Below are 21,778 nucleotides of genomic sequence, written 5' to 3' on the forward strand. Positions count from 1 at the left end.
GCTTTCGCCAGTTAGTTCAGAATTAGATAAACTTACAACAGGTCGTTTGTAGGACCTGCTTCCAAGTTTTCCAAATTCTGGCAGCGGCAAATGTAGGGTTTATATTTATTTTAACTAACATTTATTTTAAGTTTAAACTATCTTTCCTGTCAAGCCTTACTTTCCCCTGGAACTGCCAATGCCAGAATATGTAAATTTTAGTAGAACGCGCAAGGATTCAAATTATCAGCGGAAGTATTCTGATTTAAATAGAGAGGAAACGAGTTCGGAGTGAGATTCTTACTTAGCGAGCGCGGAGGTAGTTAGCGAGAATTGAAGAACCCCGCGCTGCGGCCTATGTGCTTGGCGGGAAGTAGTGGCAATTGTTCCAGTGAGCTTCAAGTCTGCTGAATTAGCAGCGGTATTGTAAAACACGGTGAGTTAGTTATTTTAGAGAGCCTCGTAGTTAGAATCTTGTCTTTATTTTCTTTTCAGGTTATTATTTTTATTTTGACTGCCAAATTGGCACAGTTTGTAAGCGTCAAGAGGACGCAATTGTAATTTAGTATGTTGAATAAAAAGGGACTTAAACCCTTTACAAGACTCTGTGGTTTATACAGCTTTCACAGTCACCTCTTGGTTGCGTGCAAGTTGGAGGCGCCCAACGTTATAAAATAAAAAAAGGTAGTTATTAACATATAATAAAAGTATTACCAAATCATTAACCTCATAACAGAAATATTGAATTTGGGCTCAAGAAAGTCCATACAAAATTTGAAGAAAATCTAAACGACAATTCTCTCTCCTCAAAGCTTCCGAAATATGAAACTCAACTACAGACAGTCAGTATTTACTAATTTATAAATTTAGATATTTTACATGTTATAAAAAGTCTTTCTAGGGAAACACGCATACTATACTATACGATTGCAAAGTTGATGAAATGTTTACATGAATAAAAGTATAAGGATCATTAAGTCCGCATTCCTAAGAATATTTCCTGAATTCATATGTTCAGGAGTTAAAGGAAACTAAGATTAGTTAATTTAACAAATCGATTTTACATCAAAATTCATTGTTTAGGAACGTAACAACCTAACTGATACGCTTGTGTAGTCTACTTCATTTTTATTGATAGAAGAAATTTTGCAGAGCATAGTAACGCATTCAGTGACCTCGACTCATTGACATTTCTCAGATGATGTTTAAATTTTAACACTATTTGAAAATTTACACATTTAAACTTTGCTTCTTTGCGTACCACCTATTTTTCTCTTGCGTACCAACAGACGAGAACACCTGCTCTCGGGCCATCCTAAAAATAATGTCGCTTTTTGAAGTAGCGTTTGAATAAACAAAAATATTAGTTTAATCAACTGTTTATTCCCAACCTGAATCAATAACTTTCTTTCCAACACTAATATGTTTTACACGCCATTCTTAAAGAAATTAGCTGTCCTTTTGCAGGAAAAAGCTTGAAGGTCGGTTTCAGGTGCTTCATGGGAATTATATTCTTACTTATCAACGAAATTCTGTAAGCTTCGAACAATGAGTATCTTTCTGTAATCAGTGCAAAAAGGAGGATTAGTTTCACTTGAATGAAGCGCACTGAAGTTTGAAAAGAAGCGCCCGAAACCTCTTATTTAAGTGCTCTAGTGCTCTCCGGCTAGAATTAAGATTTATCTAAAAAACTGAGAAGTGCGGAGTCTGGCTCCATAGGGCTTCCGCGCAATTTAAGCTCTGATTGTATGTGTGCAAATTTCATGCATCTGTGAAAGGTAATTGTTTCATATTAAGTTTCTTCTTGATAAAAAAATATCAAATACTTTATTTAGGGATTTCAGAATGCATATTTAAACATTTAAAATGTGAACGTATTTTTCTTTCTTAGCTTAAAATTTAATGCTGTTATAATATATATGACATTGTGCGTCTCAATAAACTTATATTCATTTATGTCGGAATATGTGCCTCTAATAATAACTTTTTTAATTAAGGTGTTTTCCAAAAAAGACTTTCGTAATTCGATTTTGGACTCTATTGTACATGCTTTATTTATTGTACTTTTATTTCCTTTAGAAAATTCCTTTAGAAAATCCTCCACAAAGGCATCCTTCCCTCTTAGGCAGATTAAATTTATAGATTTTTGCCATATTCATCTAACCAAATCAAACCAAAACGGTATTTAATTATTTCACCTGTTGAATGAGGGATGCTATAGAAAGTGCCTTTCCCTTTGCCAAGAATAGGATGTTTTTCAAGGAATACTTACATTAAAAGAGCTGTAGTTTTATTTATTTTATTTTAGATTGCTAGAGCTGAATACTTTTGAAAATTTTTCAAGTTTTAAATCGGTTTAGTTATTCGTAAATGTCTGATGAATCATTCTGCAAGAGCTCGAAATGAAAGTACGTAATCGGATTTTTTGAATATAAAGTAACAATCAATCTTTTTTAACTGTGCCATAAAACACTGTTCGACAAAGAATATTTCTTCAAACTTTTCTTCAATCGAAAAATCACGAAGAGTAAAAAAAAAGTACCTTTTTCAGACAATCTATTTTGTTGAAGAATAGCCCTGACATCATGAAATAAACGGTTTCGGATTTCCTTTCAGTGTTTTACTAGCCTTCTTTTCTATTGTTTGGAGGGAAAAAGGAGTCATTGATTGAACTCTCATGGTGACTCAAGAGAAGGCTCTACGTGCCTTTACTAATGGGGCTTTAAAATACTACAGCGTACAGATCAGAAAGACCGCTGTTTGAACTCGAATGGTTTGATGTTAGTAGGTGTATTATTTTGTACAATATTATGGAAAACATGCAGTATTATCGGTATTAGAAAACTATGTTCATTAAAATTAGTACACCGATAAAAGGCACTGCATCATGTTGACTAACAACGATCACAATCAAAGCAGTAAACGATTTATTCGTTACGAAAAATTGAATTACGAGCTATGAAAATAAATCTTCCAATAACCGACACGAAAGCGATTATTTATTGTTTCAGCTCTATTCTGATTCTTTCTGCTGGTATTTCACCTAAACTTCCATCATTTTTATTTAATTGCATGATATTTAAAAGCTAAATTTGACTGATTTTTTTAAAAACTATCCTGCATACTATCTAGAGATTTGAAGAAATTTCAAGATGGGAGACAAATTCCCGATAATGATTTCTCATATCAGCTGGTATTCGAACCGCGAATCTTCTAGATGTCAGTTAGAAATACTAACCACCACAAAAGCATTATCTATGAGACTGAATCGACCAAATACAAGTAGTGATGAGTTGCTGTTAACCACACTTTTCGGTTGAGCATAGAAACTTAAAATACTAAAATAGTATTTAGGACTGTATTTAGGACTCTTATACAATTAAGAATAAATTAACTTCATCAGTGTATAAAGTCTGGTATTCTTTGGAAGCATAAAACACCGACTTTAAAAAGATTGTAGATGAATTATCTTCGAGTTTTGTGATTACATAAACAAAAGTCAGTAGAAGAGTGTATAAGACCCTTTTATTTGAACACAAAGAAGTAACAATGACCCAACTTGGGCTTACACAAACCAACACTTATGGTTTAACTTAAATGCGTAACTTAAATGAATTAAATCAAATGCAATATATTAGCCTAACGGCTCATAGGATAAAGTAATAAGCAGGAAAGACTCTGGTTTGAAGGAAACGGTGAGACAAGCCTAATGGCTAGAAGAACTCAGCGTCACAAAATCAAATCGCTATTAAGTCAACATAACAAGGTGGTCTCAAGTAGGTAGAACACGCTCTAAAATTAACTTGTGAAACCTTTGCTTAAATAGTACTTCTTTCTCCCTCAATTGGAATAAACACTCGCTATCTGATTTACATTCTTGCATGAAAAGTGTGGGTGAAAAGAGAGTGATGGAAATGTAATTTAAAATTAACTAATAAACTTTAAAAATAAATAGATAAATTCTCACAAGTGTATGAAATGATTTTGCATCAAGGCAAGAATGTAAATGTAAGTAATTCTACCTTTGTTGAAGCAAACAAATACAGGAAACTGGTAGTTCTTGAGGAACCCCGTGGGCATTGAATACCCTGCCAGCTATTGCGGATTTGTGCGTAGTTGGGCATTCAGTGCGGATGCTTACAACAGTCATTGGGTGGCTGTACTCAAGATAGCTAAAAGGACAGAGGCGTTAGCTGGTGGCTAACTACGACGGACTGGTGCCTCTTCCACTGATACCTGTTCTTGTAGAGACTTATATGATAAAACTTTCGGAACTGGAAGACAATAAATTACAGAACTCTTACTACGTATCTTTTAGCTACCAGCGAAACGTCTACCTATCTTTATTTGCACAATGAGAGACGAACGAAGGAATGTGATAATTTCTTCCTACGTGTGAGTGGATATTTGAACAAATGACGTCTACTAAAGAATGGTTTAGGTTTAGTTTTCAGTATATGTGAGCTGGAGTTTGTTTTCCTAAACACTGCTTACCAGAAGTTTAGTTTTGTGGGAAGGATACGAAACGTTTGGTTCATTGTTTCAGATTGTATGAGCACCAAGAGAGTAATAAATTATTTCGTTCTTCTTTCATTCAAATTTTATTCTTGATTTGGCTGTGCTCGTTTTGTAATGTTCAAAGAAGCACATTATTTGTTTTATATCATGTTAATACTTTTTAACCTGTATTCAATAAATCCTTCTTAAAATTTAATTTTAAAGATTTTAGAGTCGATATGGTCATTTTCAGTTGTGTTGAAAGTTTACTGTGTATAATAAACTGCTTTGAAAATCAAGAAAGTAACCATCAAGCAAAATAAATGTATTTCTTCTAGTCTCGTAACAAGTTTTTTCCCTTTTCTAGCGAAATAGCTTTTAAAATCTCCGAGATTCTTTGTGCAAAGTATTTCAACCGTTTCGGTTTATTTTTAAGTCAATCTTGTTCCTTCTAACGGACTAGCTTTTCTTTTTTCTTTTCTTTTTAGAATTGTTTTATTAAATTCACTGCGCTGTGTTTTGTTTATTGAAAGTAAATGCTCGCTTGCATTTATCCCCCTTCAACCATTAAATGGTTTCGATGATAAAACTTTGAAACCACATTTCAAATCTTCCGAGTTCAGTAAAACCGGATTGCTTTATAATTTGAGCGAAAACCTCTTGTTTTAGCACCTAATATTTTGAAGTCAAGGCAACAAAGGTCTTTCTCTTGAAAACGTAATACCTTTTTACGCTCATCTGTACTAGTACTGCATTTAATTATAAATGTTTCAGAGTGTTGGAAAATAGCTTAAATTATTTCATCAGAACAAAATATGTTTTGAAAGGATTCGCATTTTAACGTCGCACCAGAAGGTTTGTTAAAGCTTTTAACGCCCTTGCTAAGCTCGCAATTTATTGATGTACTCTTGGACTTACTTTTGCTAACGTAACGTTTTTTTGCCATTTCAACTTCATCATTGAACATCGCTTTCTTCTCTTGCAAAACCTTTAAAAGGAGCATAGTTTACGAGTTTCCGATAGAGGGTTAAATGTTGCCATATGTTTTTTTATATTTCTTTTTCAGTTCTTTCTCAATTCACTGTATCAATGTTCAGTGTTTTTTACAAGATGACTTGCATACTTCTATTTTGCATTTTAAACTTTGTTACTATATATGATTTTCTTCACATTTACGCCACATAAATTTCTAAGGCAAAATCGCAAAATTTTTAAAAGCAGTATATGTTTAGAATTCATCGTACAGTGGTAAATGTTGCCATTAATTTTTTCAGGCTTTTTCAGTTCATCATATGAATGTTCAGTTTTTTTAGTAAGATGAATTACACAACGTTCTTATAATTAATCTTTTTTTTTTTACTTTATTTACTAATCATCACTTTCTTCGCATTTAAGTCACATAAAACGCAACAGCAAAATCACAAAATATTTAACCGGACAGTTTTTGATAATCACTATATTAAAAAATAATAGATGGTGATAGCTTTTGGTGGCGACTTTGGTTTATCTGAAAAGTGATATGGACACAAAAGTGAGGATCAATAATAATAGCATATCTGGTGCTAAAACAATATTGCTCTTTTGGCAGAAGCAGTATGTTTTAAGATACAATTGTCGCGATACTTTAAATGTATTCACTTGATCCCAGAACGCTCTTTTCACATCTAATTTCATAATCTTATTTTTTTTTGTTTATATTTATTAAAAAAGACTTAAGATTTCAATACTATAGCTGTATAAAGAGTCCTCTGGGGAGGAACCCTCCTCTTAACTAGATATGCCTTGCATATTTTACTTTAGTGATCAACAAAACTTTTCTTTTTTTTTATCAAAAGTGAAATTAATATTTCTGTAGAAGCATTCTATTTCTCTTGTTATTATTGTAAACAATTCGATCTGTGAATAAGACTTAGAATTTAGAATAAAGTTGCTAATTGAAATATTATTAACAGAAAAAACTACATGATTTATTAATTTTAAGCAATGTACTTTTCATTGTAATGCAGTATGGCATTATGAAGATTTTGCTTCATGAAGCTAAAATAATTTTCATGGGTTTAAGAAAAAAATAATAAGGTAAACCTTTTAGTAAAATATGTCAGTGCACTTTATGAAAATTTTCTTTTATCAAAAGACATGACATTTGAGAATAAGAAAACAACATATACATGTATCGCAATAATGTCATTTCATGTTGTAACAATAAAGTGTGTAACAAAAAAAAAATATCAAAATGAAGATTTAGAACAAATTTAAAGCAAATCTCAGTTTCAGGAGAGTAATTTTAAGCAATTTCGACTCTGAATTCTTGTTCATGTTTGAGAAAGTGCTTGTCCCTTTTGGGAATTCTCTCCTGCGTTATTAGCTGACCACGGCTCTAAGGGTAAATTGAAAATTAATTAGAGAAACAGAGCACTTCAAAGTATCTTTTCGATATAATAGTTAGTATCGTAAAATGATAGTGGATTTAGGCTAAATAATGCGTTTGCTCAAATTCCAATTTGTATTTCATCCATCCCCCTCCCTGAAACGTCGTCATAGTACAAAAGACTAGTGCTAACTGGATATTTTCTCGTAGAATGTCTATTTATAAATTTAATTTGACGCCTATTTGCTAGCAAATTTCATGAGATAAAAATTATTCATTGTCCACCTTACTCTATTGTTTTTTTAATCAGGACCATAGGCCAAGTCGTTCGAGATATATTTGTTCAAGCAGTGATTTTGATATACGTTGCCTTATTGATATCGTCTACATGTAGACATACTTGTCATTAGAAAGTCAATAGGGATTATGTATCGATTTTAATTGTAGAATGTCAGTTGCTTAAAATCTTCTCTATCTTTCATGGACTATGGTCATTATCTACCAGCATTGCGACCAAAGCAAGCGCTCGTCAAAAAGCGATTACTGTATCGATTAAATTATTCAGATTCAAGTATTTTCTCCAAAACTAGTTTTTAATTCAAATTCCTTAAAATATGGCTTAGAAATTTGTTGAATTTGTCTCTTTTCTATACACTATTGTATTATCTTTGGTTAAATTAAACAACAAAAAACATAGTTTTTTTCTTACGGCGGTCTCTCATCTAACATTTTCTGTCTTTTTTGCGCTAATAACAAATTTTTCCGACAAACCTACTCTTCATGTTTTTAAAAATATGCTATTCTGAGCGACTACAGTTACAATTGATAATATTTATTCTAGAATTATGTTCTAGTCCATTGTCTTCGATGTTTACCTTTTTAAAGTCTAATGACATTCAATTTGCGTTTACAAGTTTCGCATTTCTTTATAACATGTTTCTAAGTTACAGATATTCGGATGGAAACATGCTCCGCGCTAATCACAGAGGACGTAAAAATTCTACGGGAAAAAATCAAGAATGGAGGTTTAATACATGAATCTTACTCAGTACCTCATATCTCTTTCTAGCGATTCTTAAACAAAAGTATTTGGGAGTATCCTTTTCATAAGATGTAGATTTTTCTCAGACCCATAAACATTCGCTCGCAGTATATCACATTTTTTCCGATTAAATTCAGTGATGAATCAAGAATTTGTTTTAAGGATTAATCTCGAATCACGACTATTAACTCACGAACACGCAAATGTCATTGTTGATTGATGGACTACTTTCCTTAAAAATCGATGTACGAAATTCAGTTTCGATTGTACGTTTCTTAGTTTGATGATAATTTAGGCTACCTAATTTAGGATAACCTTGTCTCTAGACACCAAAACTTCTTTCTTTTCCTCACCGTAGCTTTATAAAAATTTTCGTAAAGCTTTAGTTTAAAGTGAAAAAAGACCTTGTAAATATTCTCAAGACTTATTTTCAGGTTCTGGAGTAAATGTCTTCATTTTTGCTGTTCTGAAATTATTAATGCAATGCTTCACTTTTTCCGTATAATTCTCGCTTACTGAGAAAGCAATATTATTTTGAGTACTGAAGTACCAGTTCAAAGAGAATATCTCCACATGTACGTATGTTACGATTGCTATCTCACTGACAGGTAGCCATTTCCATTATCAAAATTGTTGATAAGTTTATTTTGAGAAGTTTAAATATTATATTAATACCCCAAAACTTCAAATCACGAGTATGTGTCTTAATCAAAATTCCTTTTTTGTGTAAAAGCTTGACAAAGTTACATTTTGATGTCTCTGGTGAATGTAACACAGCTTAGTACCATTTTCTAATCGATTTCTGCCACTCGAAGTTTGGGGAAATTAGGTCAAAACAAGACTTTCAAACCAGACTGATGCGACAGACTTTGCATCGGTTTTGTGGAAGACAGCCAAAACTTGTCTTTGAAATAGAACAAAAGCCTCAACAAATTCTTTTATACAAAAAAGGAATCCAATGAAGAAATTCTGAATTCAAATCGAAGTTAGCACAACACAATTTATATGAATCATTAAAAAAATTTTCTTTAAAAAAATCTATCGTTTCTAAGTTTAACTTAAAGTATGTTTTCCGTGATTACACATAACTACAAGTATGTTTTCATGATTACACATATATTTCAGTACGAATAGATGCTCTAAATAAGGTTTCAGATCAGAACCTGAAACTGGTTCAGGTTAACATCAGCATAAAATTTCCCAAAAAAGAAATTATATAGCAAAGACTTTCACCTCTTTTGTACAAAATTTAAAATATGGTTTATGAGCATCTAGGTTTACAAATACGCGAAACATTTTGGCATCTGGTACAATGAATCTCCGCTAGTTCATGTTTTAATCATTGTATGGTGATTTAAATATGAGTAGCAACTTGATCACGAAATGTGCTAATCAGGCATGTTGAACCTGTTTCCTTTTAATGTCGATATATTAGTCTTTATGTTTGCATTGCGCTGTATCGTAAGGCACATTCAGTGAAGATTTTATGGTGTTTCGAAATACTAAGTAACAGGCTAAGAATATACAAAAGGAAAGGGAATTTGCAGTAATATACGCATTGTCTACAAGTCCTTACGGTCAATTTTCGCAACCATTGGTTGAAGACGTGCTCTGTCGATTATAAAAAGTATTTTAACTACCTAAATATTCATGTTTTGAGAATTTTATAATTTAAAAATTCCTTTTTTTAAAATGCACAAGATCTAACATTTTAAGAGGTCATCATTTCCCATAGTCATATTTAGTCAAAGTTTATGTATGATAAAAATTAAAACAAAAAACAATGATTCCTGTAGGAAATCCAAAATTTTTAAATTTGACGGTTTCGTCGTACGGATGTCAAACGTTTTACGTTTTATTTTATGTAATGGTTATAAACGTTTGCTGAATATAACTATATAGATCAGGGAAATCGTTTAAAAAGTTAGATTTTGTAATTTTTACCAAATAATCTTTTAAATGAAGAAATTCCAAAACATAAATATTTGCGGCATTTAAAGTACTTTCTGAACTCGGATTAAAGTTTTCAGTCAACGGTAGCGAAAATAAGACGTTTTCTGAACACAGTGTGTATAATAGAGGAAAAACAAATATTTTGAAAAAAATATTTAATGAAAAATTTCCTTTCTATGTATTGTAAAATTTCATCTTGTTAGTGCAATAAACTGTATGACAGAGAAATAATTTCTCAAATTTAAAAATGGGAGGCTATGGGAGATAAGTGCGCTTTGCTGGGGCTCTTTTCACCTCATTTCTACTATATAAGCATTTTTCAGGTGCCTGTCATGCAATATTTTCAACTGAATGTTACCTCAGTTTTGAAATCGATAATGTTGGTACTATGGCGCATTGTACCAATATAGACGTTAACGATTATTTAACAAAATAAAACAGTTGTAGTTTTCAAAACGTTATTTGCCCATTTTTATTTAACTGATTTTCTTTTTCCGCTTTTTTTCTCCTGGGGAGAGCAGAGCAGGTAATATGATACATAATTTTAATTTTTAAAAATGGCATATCCTTATATTTAAATTAGAAAACACTATCCTTTTCGCGTTAAAAAAGTTAATATATGTTTATGTTCTGCATTTTCGATTTGTTACCGTGTAAGGATCTTAAGTTTTACTAGTTTAGTAGAAGCAGGTTTATTTTATTTTAAATCTTTACTATCACTTCTTATTTTCTACTTCCGGCCAGAATTAAAAGCTTTAACTTATTTATGCAAATTTGCCTTGCGAACGCCAAGTACTTAAGTTGTGGCTTTTTGCCAAGGAAGAGAGAGGAAGGAGTTAGTAGAAGCAGGCCGCTTGCCTTAGCAGTTTTACTCGGTTGCTGGTTGCCTTCAAGACCAGAGGTTTAATCCTCTTGATAATTTAAACGTATCGTAGTGTTAGCAGTTCTCTGTACTATATACGGCCTTTCTGTTAATATACGGCCAATCTTCAAGTAGCCACTTGTTTATTAATCCAAAGTTAGTTTAGTTAGAATTTAGTTAATATTTTTATATTCTTACGTTCAGACCACAAGTGGTTGGTCTCTGTATTCCGAAGTCCGGAAATCATTGTAAAGAGAGAAAAATAAAGGGTTTCGTATACACTTCCTGTGTATCTTGTCTACTTCCCACATTTATTGAACATAGCTTTAGTAAGCTCCCTGTTCCGAGTCAGGTCACTTAATTTTCCCCAAGCAAGTAAGGAGGAACACAGAGCCTGATAGTGGCGCCCGACGAAGAAGAATAACCATAACCGAGTTTCAAGAAGAACCTGTGCTGCCTGCAGAAGCGGCTCAGAATCCAGAAATGCCAGTTGCCGCCCTGGAAGGATTTGGTTACATCGTCCAGACCATGCGCGCATCGATGAAACCAGAAGCAACATTTAATGGAAACTCACCGGTAACCAGTTTTTTGGAAAAATTGGAGGACCACTTCATGGTGTATCCCGTGTATGAGTTCCAGAAAGTCATCTTAGCTACCAGCGCTTTGAGGGGCCAAGCGCTTAATTGGTTCAAATGTATAGGCAGAAGTCTCTTGGGTCAAGCGGGAAGTCCCACCTATACTTACGAAAATTTCAAGACTGCCCTAGTAAAAGCCTTCCCTGTCGTAAGGGATCGTGCAAAATTAGAAACGGACTTTTCAGCATATACCAGAAACGAATTAAAAATCTCTCAAGCTTTATTTTAAGAAAAATTCACGTCTTCAAACTCTTGTATGGAAACCGTCCGGATCCTAAGATAATTCAAGTGATTTTCCCGAGGTTACTTCCCCAAGTACAAGACTTTATTGAATTAAGGAATCCGACTATACTGGAAAAGTTATTTGAGCTAGCAATCCAGTTTGAAAGTATAAGAACGGCGGACATTGAAAGAAGACGCCAATATGAGCAACGAAAACAATTTGGTGCGCCAAGACCACAGCAAAGTCAAGCACACGGCTACGGAAGCAAAGCGAATCAGTGGGTTAGGAAACCCGAGTATCTAAAAACAGCCGGCGAACGTCGACAGTTCAATAGCAATCCAGGAAAAAAGTCTGAAGGCCAGTGGAAAAAGAAGGAAAGCATGGAAAGGAAAAAGCAAGATTTAAACTAAAACGGATTTCTGCTGACGGGAGGGTGGGGAAATCCGAAGGCCAAGAAAACCCCTCTTCCTTCACGTTAAATACAGTGATGGTGAAAAATTTGGCTCTTCCAAAGATTGAAGTGTTGGTGAATAACATCCCAGCCACCGCACTCCTGGATACAGGCACGCAGTGTTCCTGTGTGGCAGAAGATTTTTTTAGGAAGTATTTTCGGAAATACCGCATATATAATTCGTATAATACGACAGTGTTAGCTGCGCAGGGAGAAATATGCAAGTGCATAGGTAAATTACCGCTATACGTTTGTATCAAGGACGAACAAGTAAAGATTATGTTTTTTATAATAAAGAATCTGCAAGCACATATCATCTTAGGGATAGATTTTCTTTCAGAGGCAGACGCAGCACTGGATTTTAACGAAGCGTCCCTTAAGCTGACGATGAAACCAGTTCGAGAAGAGAAAACAGAACCACCAATGTTAAACCTTGACCACCTGCCTAATGAAGAGCAACAAAAAATCCGACAAGTGGTAAGTGAATTTGCTTCGTTATTTAGTGATATTCCAGGATTTACTCAAGTTACTAACCATAGTATCGACACCGGAGATTCACTGCCAGTTCACCACAAACCATACCAGTATGATAAGAATAAAGAAAAAATTTTAGAATGGCATATCACCGATATGCTACGTAAAAAGATCATAACGCCCATCTCATGTAGTTATGCTAACCCGGTTGTTTTATGTAAGAAAAGAAAGCAATGACTGTCCAGTAACACATCCAAAAAGGTGGCGTTTTGCGATTGACTATCGTAAATTAAACTCCATGACTATATATCCGGTATATCCGTTACCTATTATTGAAGAAATTTTAAGGAACATAACTTCTACCAAATACATGACGACTTTAGACTTAACGACTGGTTATTTTCAAATAGGGGTTAGACCGGAGGATGTGCCTAAGACTGCTTTTATAACCAAGTCTGGCACTTATGCATTCCTGCGTATGCCGTTTGGCCTTTCAGGGGCACCGGCAACATTTCAGCGATGTATGGACATTATGCTAAGGCCTGTTCTTGGGAAGTCCACATTTATCTATTTAGACGATATCATTATTACTAGTGATAATCTGGACCAACATGTACAGGATTTAAGAAAGGTGTTTTCATTATTAAATGAGGCCGGTCTAAAAGTTAATGTCGAAAAGGTCAAATTTGCAGCCCCTGAATTAAAATACTTAGGTTACAAAATATCTCAGAAAGGAATCGAGACAGACGAATCAAAAATAATCGCTGTGCAAAAGTATCCGCCGCCAAATACGGCGAAGAAGCTCTCTTCTTTTCTAGGACTTTGTTCATATTATAGGTCCTTTATAATAGATTTTGCAGCTATTGCTGAACCATTGATAAAATTAAAAAGGAAAAAGACAAGATTCTCGTGGACGGCCGAAGCCAATAGCGCTTTCGAAAAATTAAAGCAAGCATTAACGCAAGCCCCGATTTGAAATTTCCTGAAAAAGATGAGAATTTAGAAATTTCAGTGGATGCTTCGGATTATGCGGTAGGAGCGGTACTTTCGCAAAATCAGCAGCCCGTTGCATTTTTTAGTCAAACTTTAAATCAAACACAAAGAAATTAATCTGCGACCGAGAGAGAGGCATTTGCAGTTCTGTTAGCAGTGCAAAAGTTCCGAGTCTATTTTGGAAGGGCGCCAATAACAGTGTACTCTGATCATGCGGCGGTAACTAGATTGTACTCAGGGAAAAACTTATCCCCAAGGTTAATAAGATGGGCACTCAAGTTACAAGAGTATAATCTGGTAATCAAGCACACCCCTGGAAAGGAAAATATCGTAGCAGACGCCCTATCCAGAATAAAAATAGATGAAGAAGGTAATACTGTAAAGGTGGCAATGCTCACAGTATGTACAATAAATTCCCGAGAAACTGTAATAACCGAACTGGGTAAGGATCCTGAATTTAGAAACATTTATGAGTATTTAAAGGATCCTGAAAATTTTAGCCACCAAGATATTGTGGCGATAAAAAATAGGGCGGCCCATTACGAACTAATAGATGGTCTATTATTTTATACAAAAACTACAAATTCCAACAGCGAATTTCGACCTGTTATCCCAGCTAGTCTTAGATTAAATATCCTGCAGGAGTTACACGACTGCCCTTTAGCTTCTCATGCTGGTATTCGAAAAACTATCCAACGCGTACGCGAAGCAGTCTATTTTCTGAACTGCAAATGTTAACAAGGGCGTATGTCCAGTCCTGCCCAACATGTCAAGCAGTTAATTATATTAATTTCCGCCCGGCCGGGTTTCTAAATAGTATTAAATCCGAATTTCCAAAGGAAATAATTGGCATCGATTTGTTGGGCCCTTTCCCAAAAAGTCAGTTAAATAAGAGTCGCTATCTCCTTGTTATGGTTGATCATTTTAGTAAGTGGACCGAAATTGTTCCCTTAAAACGAGCCTCCGCGAAATTAGTTACTGATTCTATTTTAAATAAATATATTTTAAAATACGGGGCGCCCCTAAAAGTTATATCGGATAATGGTCCTCAATTTGTAAGTAATATATTTGAAGACATGTGCCAAAAACTGGTCATACGTCATTTAAAAATGGTCCCGTATCGGCCGCAATCAAATATAGCGGAACGTGTCAATAGAAATATAGTGAACATTATCCGTAGTTATGTTAAAAATTTTCATAAGAGCTGGGATAACTATGTCACTGAATTAGCTTTCGCCCTTTGGACCGCAAAACATGATACAACGGGCAAAACTCCTGCTGAGTTATTTTTAGGCAGAAAGATTATAACGCCGTTAGATAAATTATTTTATGTTCAACAAAGAGCCCCAGAATTTAAAATGGGTGATATAGAAAAATTAATTAAAGAAGCAAAAAAGAACACTGAAGTAGCACAGAGAAAACAAAAACTTTATTACGATTTGAAACGACGGGGAGTAACTTATAAAGTAGGAGATGAAGTATTAAAAATTAAGCATTCACTTTCTTCAGCACCAGAAGATAAAATCGCGAAATTTTTTTCCACGATTTCAAGGACCATATGTCATAGAAAAAATAACTCAGGCTGTAGTGGTGTTAAAAGCCAAGAATGGTGAAACATGCTCCGCAAACATTGACCAGATAAAACCATTCTATGACCGTAATAAAATGCAAATATTTAAAGATCTTTTTCAGGATCCGGCACGGCAGGCACTGCAGGCACAAGCTCTAGAGGTGAAACAACGACAAGCACAAGCCTAAGCCATTAGGAGGCAGGAGCAATTGAAAAAAAGTTTCCCCGTTGGAAAATTGAAGGTAACAAGAAAAAGAAGCCGTTCCACCGTCCAGAAAAGAGAGCGCACGACCACCCCCAGAATGAAGAAGGGAGAAGTACGACGAATGCAAAGAGAGCCAGGAGAAATAACGACAACTATAACCCGGCTCCCAAACGAAAGATCTACCCATCGGACAGGAGTCTACGCAGCAAATGTCGACGAATTGCGGAAGGAACACCAGCTGCGGAGGCAAAGAAACAAGGAAAATTTGAACAGCCAGCAACGAGATCCAAGCAGGAACGAGAGAGAATTGTCCCTGTTCCGCCAAGACCAGCTGCCATCAAACGGCCAAGACCACAGGCAGAGGCGAAAAAGAAGGTCTTCAAGGGTGACCGAACTGGAAGGAAAAGAAAGCTCATAGAGGAAGGAACTGAAGGGCGAGCCCGCACAAGAAGGAAGATAAACCAAACGCTAATCTTCGCCACCTTCCAGGACTGGGCAGAAAAAAGAATGTCCGAATATCACAAAGATAAGTAAAACTTTATGTTACTTTGCAACCTTAAGTTAATCTTTCATTCTTACTGCAAGTGGCAGAATTCAAGACGTTTTACCTCATGTGAGGTCTACCTTTATCGACAAAAAGGCGAGAAATGAGTTGTTACCTATTTTGGTATTATGTTTTTCAATTACTCGCGAGTAAAAACTAAAATTAATATATAATAGGAATGTGTAAATACTTGAATATTGCAAAAGTTATTGTATAAAATTTTATTTAAAAGATTCTGGCAAGAAAGAAGTTTTAGTCTGAAAGACTTTTGAAATGTAGTATTTCAATGTAGAAGAATTGGCACTTGCTTGGAAATGAATAGAAGTTAACAATGTACTACTAATGTATGTTTTAAAATGGGTAAAATTAACAGCATGTTAATATGTTCGTATATACAATGTGAACTGTTATGTTAAACGTTAAGAAATACTGTGATATGTTAAAAGTGAAAGTAATGCCAAAATTTTTTAACTTATTCGTGTGACTGTAAAAAGAGAAAATTATTGTGAATATGTGTTAAAGGTTGAATGAATGTAGTTAGGCTCTCTGACGCTACACTTCAGAGTTAGCCACTTTCAGAATAGTACCTCAGGGTTTATAGGTGAATATAAGGTGTGTTATGAGGTCTTGTTATGTTGAATTTTAACACGTTAGTGTTTTGATTGCAGGCGGTAGTGTTGAGCATTTGTACATAAACACATTCGTGTTTGGTGTTTTCTTTTACAACACATGTCAGAGAGCACGGGGAGAGATAATTAAATAAAGTCATGAATGAAATAAGAATGTTAAGAGAAATATAAATATTCATGTTACTTGCCATTTAATTGTGTAACATTTCATTAAACTAGTTTTCCTTCCAGAGATCTGGAAGGAACCAGATTTCAACTAAAAGCTCCTGTTTAGATGCAGTACAGATGAAAAGTAATTGTCCATGGAGTTGATAATGTAAAAAACGATATTTTTTTAATTTCTAGTTTCTAGTGAGAACTGTTTGTAAAAGTTTGGCCTCGCGTTAGATTCTAGAGCTAAAAGCTTTCAACAAGGTCGTTTTAGACCTCAGTTTCAAACTAATTAACTCTGGCTGGAAGTATGTAAGGATCTTAAGTTTTACTAACGTTTATTTTATTTTAAATCTTTACTATCATTTCTTATTTTCTACTTCCGGCCAGAATTAAAAGCTTTAACTTATTTATGCAAATTTGTCTTGCGAACGCCAAGTACTTCAGTTGTGGCTTTTTGCCAAGCAAGAGAGAGGAAGGAGTTAGTAGAAGCAGGCCGCTTGCCTTAGCAGTTTTACTCGGTTGCTGGTTGCCGTCAAGGCCAGAGGTTTAATCCTCTTGATAATTTTAAACGTATCGTAGTGTTAACAGTTCTCTGTACTACATACGGCCTTTCTGTTAATATACGGCCAATCTTCAAGTAGCCACTTGTTTATTAATCCAAAGTTAGTTTAGTTAGAATTTAGTTAATATTTTTATATTCTTACGTTCAGACCACAAGTGGTTGGTCTCTGTATTCCGAAGTCCGGAAATCATTGTAAAGAGAGAAAAATAAAGGGTTTCGTATACCCTTCCTGTGTATCTTGTCTACTTCCCACATTTATTGAACATAGCTTTAGTAAGCTCCCTGCTCCGAGTCAGGTCACTTAATGTTCCCCAAGCAAGTAAGGAGGAACACAGAACCTGATAACCGTTTCTTTAGTCGGCCAGACTGAGGTATTTTATAAGGGATTATCCAAGATATACCGAATCCAAAGCGAATAAAGCCTTCATGTCCTATTCCTCTCATCAAAGGCCATCCGACATATCCTAAATTCCGACTAAGTAACATGATAATTCAAAAGTAAAAAAATGAACTTTTAAGCTGTCAATAAGACGAAAAGTGAAATAATTCAAAAGAAAACCAGTAAAATTAGATGTATAATACTTTACTGTCTAGCCATGATAATATTCTTACGACATGTCGTTCCACGTTTCGCTATGCAGTGTTCATCAACACCTGACAACAAGTCTTATATCCTTTTTGAGTTAAAATAATGCGCCAAATAAGGACTATATTTTAAAGAGTTAAAGCATTCTTCTTTTAAATCCAGTTTTTGCATTCATGGGAAGAAAAAATTTTTGGAATAAATTTAATTATTAATTTATAGAAACTAAGTAGCCCTGCTGCCTTCCTAATTACATATATTTTTTGTTTTAATTTATGTAATATGATAAACACTGTTTCTCAATTTTTTTTACCCACACGGACACATGTGCAGAATCAAATTATGTACCTCTGTAATGTTTAGCTGCTTGAGCCTAGAATATTCGTTCTCACTTTCCTCTAGGAAAATTTCATTAATTACTTAGAATTTAAAACCTAAAATCTTTCTTACTAGTGTCTAATAATTTAGACTTCTTTGGATAATATGTAATTTCGTTCTAGTATCTAATGATTAAGGCTTTAAAAAAGTTGCTTTATCATTTTTTTATCACTTCTCTACTGAACAGTTGTTGTATTCTAGACCTTAAGATGCAAAATTATCTTTCTTGGCGATGACTTCTAATAACCTGGGAAATTATCCATTTATTAACTCGCTATGTTATTTGTTATTTTTATCTTTACTTTCACTTATATTTTGCTTGGCTCTCAACAGGATACAAGTTAGTATTTAAGGCAGAGGGGTTTTTGAGTTTAAAGAGGCAGAGCTGTTGGAAGGTACCGCTGACCGTTTCGCCACTATTGTTCTGAGTTTTTGAATGATTTAAATCGGCTTTACACTCGCTAGACATAACTGCTCGCATAAGTTTAGGGCTCGAGAAAAGGCTTGTACTTTCGCTTTGTTTTGCAAATTTCGTATTTAAATACATAAATTATGTTTCTGTTATCCCCGCAAGCTGCTGATATTGTTTCTGTTATTACACAAATTGTGGAACTGCTATTACACAGATTTTGCAAATTATGTGAGTTTAAACAATTATTGCACAAATTGTATAACTTTTCTCTAGTCAATGAAACAGATGCCATTGGGTGAACTAATGCCTACTTATTTAATTTATTCAAGTGTAAAAGGTTTTCTGAATTTTTTATCGAATTTCTGGAGTCTAAATCTAAAACTGTGCAATATTTTGTCGAAGGTCAGTTCTTGTGCCATTTCTTTGCGTCTATAACTTCATAAATGGTATGTGCAGTTTTATTTTTTGTATAATTTTAATTTTTTTAACATAAAGGTGAAAGACGAAAGTTTCAGTAATAAGCAGAAACTGTTAGTAATTTTTATATGTTTGGCTGTTGTACGTTTTTATTCCCTTTTAAGGAAATCAAATCTGTTCTTTCACGAGGCACATTTAAAGTTGCAGTGTTACTTCCTAAAATACTAACTTCTATTTTTAGTGTTGACCTATACTGACACTATTAGTATTAGCGTTCAATGAGTTATGTCGATCGATGAATAAAATACAGTTTTCACATAAAATAGTGCGAAAAGGGTACGCTTTATAGTCAAATATTTCATGAAATTGTAAATTCAGCTATTTAATTTCAATTACAAAAGAGTGAAAATTAATCGCTGCTATATGCTAAATCGGTTTTTAATTAAAAATACTTTGTATTTGTAGATTTATAATTTATATTAAATAATGCATTCAAAATTATTTAAATTTTCTGTCACCCTTGCAGAACGTTTAGTTTAACACAGAATTTTGCTTTTTCGATTAAAATTTCTAACATATGAAAACAACAAAAGATTATAGGCTTTAAAGAAAGAATAAAAGCTTATAAGTTTTAAAGTAAGAGTAAAAATTATAAGCATAAGAAATATTCCAAAATTATTGAACAGGATTTAAAAATTGTTTTTTTTTATGCCAGCTTATTACTCATGCTACAACACTAACTGATTTTTATACGCACATAAAATGTTGACCACTCCATATTGTTTAAACATTCATGTTCTTAGCTACTTTTCTCCCTGAGCGAATGTTGAAATCTTCTCTCTGATAACCATTATTCAAGTATCTGCTTGACCATCGGAAAATATTTGAAACATTTTCCCGTGACATAAATTCAATAACCTCTTTTGTCTACCGCTTTTGCTTCGTGTGTGAAATATCGGGGCATCAGCTGGTTTCTCGGCGATGCGTGGCTTGTCTAAGAATGTGTATGAAGCACAGAAAACTGAAAGGAAACAAACATGCTTATTCTAAAATTCAAAATCGGTTCCAAAACACGAAGAAAAAAAGAGCTGAGTCAAGAGGAAAAAAACAAGAATAGAGATAAGAAGTGGTTTTCTGTTCATATTCTGGGAATTTGAAAGGAGATCATGTATTCAATTTTTTTTCCAGTATTATAATTTTGCTGGTAGTTCGATCGTTTATGAAATGGGATTTAAAGTGCGTATTCCTATCGCGCAGCTATAAAAACTTCTGTCTCAAGAGTTCGGTATTTTAAAAGAAAAATGAATGAATCAAAATTAGAAATTTTCAAGCTTTCTTTTATTCCGTATCTAGTTTTCAATAGTATCTACAAATAAATTCTTAAATTCAAAAATATTTTTGAGAGCACTAAACTTAAAATCATTCAAAACCTAATTCTTATGCATGCATATCTTGTACGTAGTTTGTGAAACAAAAGTCTGTCGGAATATGAAGTTTTTGAATATAAAAATTAGTAATTATATTTCTCGTATATACAGAGAGAGTATTTATACATTTTGCAAAAGCTTTTAATGCAGCAAAATAATCAGTTATAATAAAAATATTACATTAAATGCTGAATCTTATAGCTTTACCTCTTAACTACAAAGCTGCACCTTGAGTTCCATTTCTTAATATTAACCTAGGGTCCACTTGCTGGCAAATTGGAAAAGAATACCATAAGTTTGAGCCCAAGCTCAAGTCACGAAAAAGGCTGTAATGTCTTTCACCCTTCGTGCAAGTGTAGCGTCGGTCTTCCCCCTGCGATGCACTCTTGGAAATTACTCTCGGTGTTGAGATAGCTAAATGAATGATCAACGAGTTCGGTCATTCTTAACCAAATCTTAAGTGTCCGGAAATATGAAAAAAAAAATACCATGCGGTGTTTTTCATTCCTTTTGTGTTGTTTTACGTCGTCATCGGTTGACTTTGGGTGAATTGTAAAAAATGAACATCTTAACTTGCTGAAAGTACAGCAGTACAAAAAAGCTACATCAAGAGCCACAAATTCATAAATGCTACGTAATAGACTATGTGCAAAAGGGTTTACATTTTATAAATGTTTTCATTTTAATTTCATTTTATAGAAATTTATTCGTTAATTTTGATGTCTGACTCGTGACATCTTATTTTATACTCTCTGAAAGATGTAGGTAACAAGGCAGAATTCATTTTGTAAGCATTGGAATTATTTTGATAATGCCCAGTATTTCCTTCGATATTACCCAATATTACATTTCCTTCAGTTCATTTTTAGTTTTGCTATGTACGAAAAAGCAGCTATGATCATAAAACTTTTACAAGACTTTGAAAATCATAAAATTAAGTTTTCAAGTCTTCCGCTCTTCTTTAACGAAAATAAAATGACGGTTTTTTTCTGCAGTCCTTCCAACGCAGCCATGTTTTATCTACAGTCACAATCATTTAAAGAATTTTTAAAGTATTCCACTTGAGAAAATTAGGAATTTAGAAAGGATTTTAATAACCATTTCTACAAACGGTCGTACGCTGTGCTTCTTGGCTCAAAACGAAACGACGAACTATTGAAACAAGCCGATAAATTACATACTGCAATTCTTTCTTTGCTTTTTTGTATAGCTTTTTATTATTTTATTCGTAGTTTAGACATATATTCAGAAAACTGATAACAGTGCCTTCTAAGATTTTGAAATGGTCTTTCAGGTATGTACATTTTTTAATAAAGATTTGGCATCCTTTTTCATGTAGAAACAGAGTAACTGACTATTGTTTCCTTTGTTATAATTGATATTGTTTACTCTGCCGTTAAATATGTCCATTCTAATATTTC

At 33.8% G+C, this 21,778-nt stretch overlaps 1 long non-coding RNA gene across 1 annotated transcript in view; it reads left to right on the plus strand.

Annotated features, from left to right (window-relative positions):
* Positions 1 to 1,459: 1,459 nt before the first annotated feature.
* Positions 1,460 to 21,778, plus strand: part of LOC146992916 (uncharacterized) — a 649,284-nt gene continuing 628,965 nt past the window's right edge. Inside the window, exon 1 of the long non-coding RNA XR_015039072.1 lies at positions 1,460 to 1,757. This is a non-coding gene — a long non-coding RNA (uncharacterized LOC146992916). The remainder of the gene's footprint in view (positions 1,758 to 21,778) is intronic.

The sequence above is a fragment of the Stegodyphus dumicola genome, chromosome X2 (assembly GCF_044657685.1).
Source record: "Stegodyphus dumicola isolate Sdum_Otavi_A_Nest chromosome X2, ASM4465768v1".
In the NCBI taxonomy this organism is placed as follows: domain Eukaryota; kingdom Metazoa; phylum Arthropoda; class Arachnida; order Araneae; family Eresidae; genus Stegodyphus; species Stegodyphus dumicola.